This window comes from Schistocerca cancellata, chromosome 10 (genome assembly GCF_023864275.1).
Source record: "Schistocerca cancellata isolate TAMUIC-IGC-003103 chromosome 10, iqSchCanc2.1, whole genome shotgun sequence".
In the NCBI taxonomy this organism is placed as follows: Eukaryota; Metazoa; Arthropoda; class Insecta; order Orthoptera; family Acrididae; genus Schistocerca; species Schistocerca cancellata.
This window is the reverse complement of record NC_064635.1, coordinates 197041935-197047396: the sequence shown is the minus strand read 5'-3', so window position 1 is coordinate 197047396 and position 5462 is coordinate 197041935.

Here is a 5462-nt window from a genome sequence, read left to right as displayed (position 1 = left end):
CACTATGCCCATAGCGGTCTCGCCCGCCTTATATATACCGCACTAGCAGCGCAAAACTGCTGACGGCCCCACCACGGCTCCAAAACACTTTCTCCGGCCGGACAGCACGGCGCCTCGCCTGCGTCCAGGCCGCCGTGGACAGTCCACGGTCCCCCCCTAACCCCCCTCACTCACCCATCCCACCGTCCCACCAGCGTCACCTCCTGAGGCCGCTGGAACCTCACACAAAGCACCCTCCGCCACTCACCGCTTACGACAGAGGCCATAATGAGAGCGCGTTCCACTGGCACGCTGCCCGAACGCAAGGACGGACGCGACCTGCTGCGTCACCCACTCGGAGGAATTCGTTTCGCCCTTGTTTTCATTCTCAAAGTCTTCCTGCCCCTTCACCGAGCTTTTTTTGGACAAAGCCCAGAAGCGTTGGTCTCCTCTCCGAAACAATATTACGTTCAAGGAACAGACGTGTGGTGTCACCGCCAGACACCACACTTGCTAGGTGGTAGCCTTTGAATCGGCCGCGGTCCGTTAGTATACGTCGGACTCGCGTGTCGCCACTATCAGTGATTGCAGACCGAGCGCCGCCACACGGCAGGTCTAGTCTAGAGAGAGTCCCTAGCACTCGCCCCAGTTGTACAGCCGACGTTGCTAGCGATGGTTCACTGACAAAATACGCTCTCATTTGCCGAGACGATAGTTTAGTATAGCCTTCAGCTACGTCATTTGCTACGACCTAGCGAGGCGCCATATTCAGTTACTATAATTACTTCAAGAATGTATTCTGAACAGATAGTATTGTGAATCATGTACCGCCACGAGCGACTTTCATCATTAATGGATTAAAGTTAAGTATCAAACTAATTACGTCCGCCTTCTGAATTCTAATCCCTTGTCATTTTCCAGACCTGACGTCAGTATAGTTCTTCCCTCCTCACGCCAGCCTGCGTGGGCTAAAACGCATGCATTTCGGCCTCCGCTCGTAACACGGTGTTGACTCTTCTGCCAACACAAAAAGATGAAAGCTCTGAAAGGCTTCTCCCATGGCGCCCCTCTTTCAACGTGCGTTTGCTCCTGTGCCCCTTGAGCCTACTCGCCATGCCTTCAAATGGTTCAAATGGCTCTGAGCACCACGGGACTTAACATCTGAGGTCATCAGTCCCCTCGAACTTAGAACTACTTAAACCTAACTAACCTAAGGACATCGCACACGTCCATGCCCGAGGCAGGATTCGAACCTGCGACCGTAGCAGTTCCGCACTGAAGCTCCTAGAAGCGCTCGACCACAGCGGCCGGCAGTTAACAGCAAAAATTCTTTCATCTGCACGTAAGGCTTCATCACATCAGTCAAAAAAAATTGTATGAGGACCTTGTAAGCTTCGCAGATTTTGATGAATTAAGTACGGGTCCACCTTTTTTCGCCACATCTTCCTTGCCTTTTATAGATAATTTATGTTTAGCATTATGTCGGTTTATCGGCAGCGTAAGTAACGTGCGACTGCAGCCGTGAAATCCGGAGACGCCTGTTGCTCGGTAGACAGGCGATGTCAAACCTTGACAAGGTTATAAGGTCCAGAGATATACCACTAGCAACAAAGATCCGTATTGTGAGGGCTATGGTCTTTCCGGTTGTGATGTATGGATGTAAGACCTGGACCATTAGAGAGGCTGAATGGCGAAGAATTGACTCCTTCGAATTGCGGTGTTGGAGGAAACGTCTTAGAGTTCCATGGACTGCAATGAGTACCAACAGATCAATATTGGAGCAAATAAAACCAGATTTCTCCCTGGAAGGTCTAATGCTAAAACAAAAGCTGACCTGCTTTGGACACGCAATGCGAAGGCATGCCTCGCTGGAAAAAAACATTAATGCTGGGGAAGATTGAAGGAACTAGAAAAAGAGGACGTCAGAGGATGAGATGGATCGATGGCATCACAGAAGCAATGTGTTCCAACCTGGAAGGTCTACGGGAGAAAGTCCAAGACAGGAAAAAGTGGCATGATTTGGTTCATGGGGTCACGAAGAGTCGGAACCGACTAAACGAATAGAGAGAGAGAAGTAACATTGAAAGTAATAAAGGGAAAATAATACGTGAGAGATCGGCCCCAAGACCCTCGGATTACTCGTCTATATTATTTCCGCTGCACCAAATGCTGCCTGGAAACCAAGCTGACACGTAAGGTTCGTGCCTTGGTAGACCAGCGAAAAAGATGCTGTTCTTTCTAAACGCTTGTCCATCTGGAGCTCCCAGGCTTGCCACTTCAATTTACGGCCCATCCCCATATATAGAATAAATGTGGACGAAATCGGAGATGAAGAGCAGGCACGGTCCCTTGGTTGGACAGAAGCACTCCAGTGATAAAGATGTCCACTTCGACAGCCCCAGCTTTCTCTACAGCCGGCATTATTTTGAGGCAAAGACAAAAATCACAGACAGAAGCACAAGTAAAGCTCAAATAAAACAGGAATACTGGGATAATGGGTACCGTTTGCGTATGACCTACAGGTGAAAGTGAGGCTGTTGACTTTCATTTAGATTGATTTTAACACTATAAGCCTTTGAAAGAAGAGGCAAGGCGGCGCATACAACAGCGGAAAATTATGCATGCCTCTGATCTGTGCACAACTGCTTTTTATGTGTAGTCGTCAGACTTCTGACTGGTTTGATGCGGCCCACCACGAATTCCCCTCTTGCTCCCAGATCTCGGAGCAGCACTTGCAACCTACGTCCTCTATTATTTGCTGGTTGTATTCCAATCTCTATCTTCCTCTACAGTGTTTACCCTGTACAGCTCCCTCTAGTACCATGGAAGTTATTCCGTGATGTCCTGCCATCCTCTCCCTTCTGCTTCTCTGTGTTTTTCATATATTCGTTTACTCGCTGATCTTGCGGAGAAAATAGTTCAAATGGGTCTAAGCACAATGGGACTTAACATCTGAGGTCCTCAGTCCCCTAGAACTTAGAACTACTTAAACCTAACTAACCTAAAGACGACACACACTTTCATGCCCGAGGCAGGATTCGAACCTGCGACCGTACAATCAGCGCGGTTCCGGACTGGAGCGCCAAGCACCACTCGGCCACAGCGGCCGGCTCGCCGTGCGTCTCTGTTTGCCCGACAGACGAGAAGAAGCATGCGTGTAGGCGCACGCCTCTCACACAACACTGCGCATGGCGTGATTCCATTCTCACCTGCAGTTGTGGACATCAATAGAAAAACCATGGATTTTTGTGAGAACATTAATATTGCCGCCTGGATAAGTTCTACACCGTGCGTATTGTAACCCTTCATTTCATATTTGGTCTATATAACTAAACTTATTCTAACTAAACTTATTCTAACTGGCCATGAACAGTTCCAATATTTTACATGAAATTATGAATTCCTGTTTTAAAGCAGAGATACTTAAATAAATGAATAACAAGAGCCAATGGATTTACAATTTGTACAGAAACCAGATGGCAGTTGTAAGAGTCGAGGGGCATGAAAGGGAGTGAGACACGGTTGTAGGCTCTCCCCGATGTTATTCAATGTATATATTGAGCAAGCAGTAAAGAAAACAAAAGAAAAATTCGGAGTAGGTATTAAAATCTATGGAGAAGAAATAAAAACTTTGAGGTAACTGTAATTCTGTCAGACACAGCAAAGGACTTGGAAGAGCAGTTGAACGGAATGGATAGTGTCTTGAAAGGAGGATATAAGTTGAACATCAACAAAAGCAAAACGAGCATAATGGAATGTACTCGAATTAAATCGGGTGACGCTGCGCGAATTAGATTAGGAAATGAGACACTTAAAGTAGTAAATGAGTTTTGCTGTTTGGGGAGAAAAATAACTGATGATGGTCGAAGTAGAGAGGAAAGCGTTTCTGAAGAGAAATTTATTGACATCGAGTATACTTTTAAGTGTCAGGAATTCGTTTCTGAAAGTATTTTTATGGAGTGTAGGCATGTATGGAGGTGAAACATGGACGATAAATAGTTTGGACAAGAAGAGAATAGAAGCTTTCGAAATGTGGTGCTACAGAAGAATGCTGAAGATTAGATGGGTAGATCACGTAACTAATGAGGAGGTACTGAATAGAATTGGGGAGAAGAGGTGTTTGTGACACAACTTGACAAGAAGAATGGACCGGTTGGTAGGAGATGTTCTGAGGCATCAAGGGATCACAAATTTAGCATTGGAGGGCAGCGTGGAGGGTAAAAATCGTAGAGAGAGACCAAGAGATGAATACGCTAAGCAGATTCAGAAGGGTGTAGGCTGCAGTAAGTACTGGGAAGTGACGAAGCTTGCAGAGGTTAGGGTAGCATGGAGAGCTGCATCAAACCAGTGTCAGGACTGAAGACCACAACAACAACAACATGCAAAGTACCAAGGGGCTTTATTCAAAGAGTTTCTAACAAACGTACCTTTTGTTTCACAATTACCATATAAACCCAGCGAAAGTATTGTTAACGTATTTAGCGTCGGGGAGTCTTTGTGTTCGAGATTTTAGTGTCCGAGCTTCCAGCGTTTGAGTCCTGAGTATTCGCGTCTCTTAAGTTCATGTGCCACTGAATGAAATAGTTAACTTCATTGGAAGCCAGGATGGTTAAAAGTAAATTTCTTTCACTTAATTTATTGTGAAAAGTACGAAAACTGACAGACATGAGACAATGCTAACATCCAGCGAACATTTCAATCCATAAAAGATCGATATCATTAATTACAATTTGAATACTACAGTTGTTGCCGAAGCTACCATTCAAACATCGCGTCGCTACTTGACTTTCCATTATAGACCCAGTTTGGGACATTTATTATGGAGCTAAAGTGTGACCATTCATAGTAGTGAATCATATCAAAGAAACTATTTTCATAAAAGCCGCCTTAAGGAAAAGTATAGCCGGACAGAGTATCACGAGAAGTGAACCGTATATTAGATTACCCCTGCACAATAATAATAATAATAACAATAATAATAATCGTTTATTCCACATTAATGCTAAAGGAAATAATTTTCAGTGGACAAAGCATCGCGCCGTGTTAAATAAACCCTGCTCTTTTGAAGGAATTAGTTCGGTGTACAAGTGATACGCTATCAAAGATATAAATTCATTTTGAAACGCGAGTCGGCCGACTAGTATCTGCTAATGAGTATCTTTGGTGGCACCTGCTAAACAACGCAGCTAGACGATAGTAATAATTAGAATTTGATCTTATAAACAAATGATATAGTCTCAGATTAGTATGAAGAGCGGATATTATCAACAAATATTGACTCCAATAATAGTGTTGTGTCGCCTCACTTTCACGTATGTCAGCGAGGTGAAGAATACTGGCTGGTCGTAGGGAAAGGACGTTACACTTTCGGCGATAGTGGAAGTGCCAGAAGGTACCAATAGGAGGCGTCACAATATGCAGTGCTATGAGATCCTTTATACTGAAAAATGCAGTCAAATGGCATCGCATTTGATTTCAGTAGT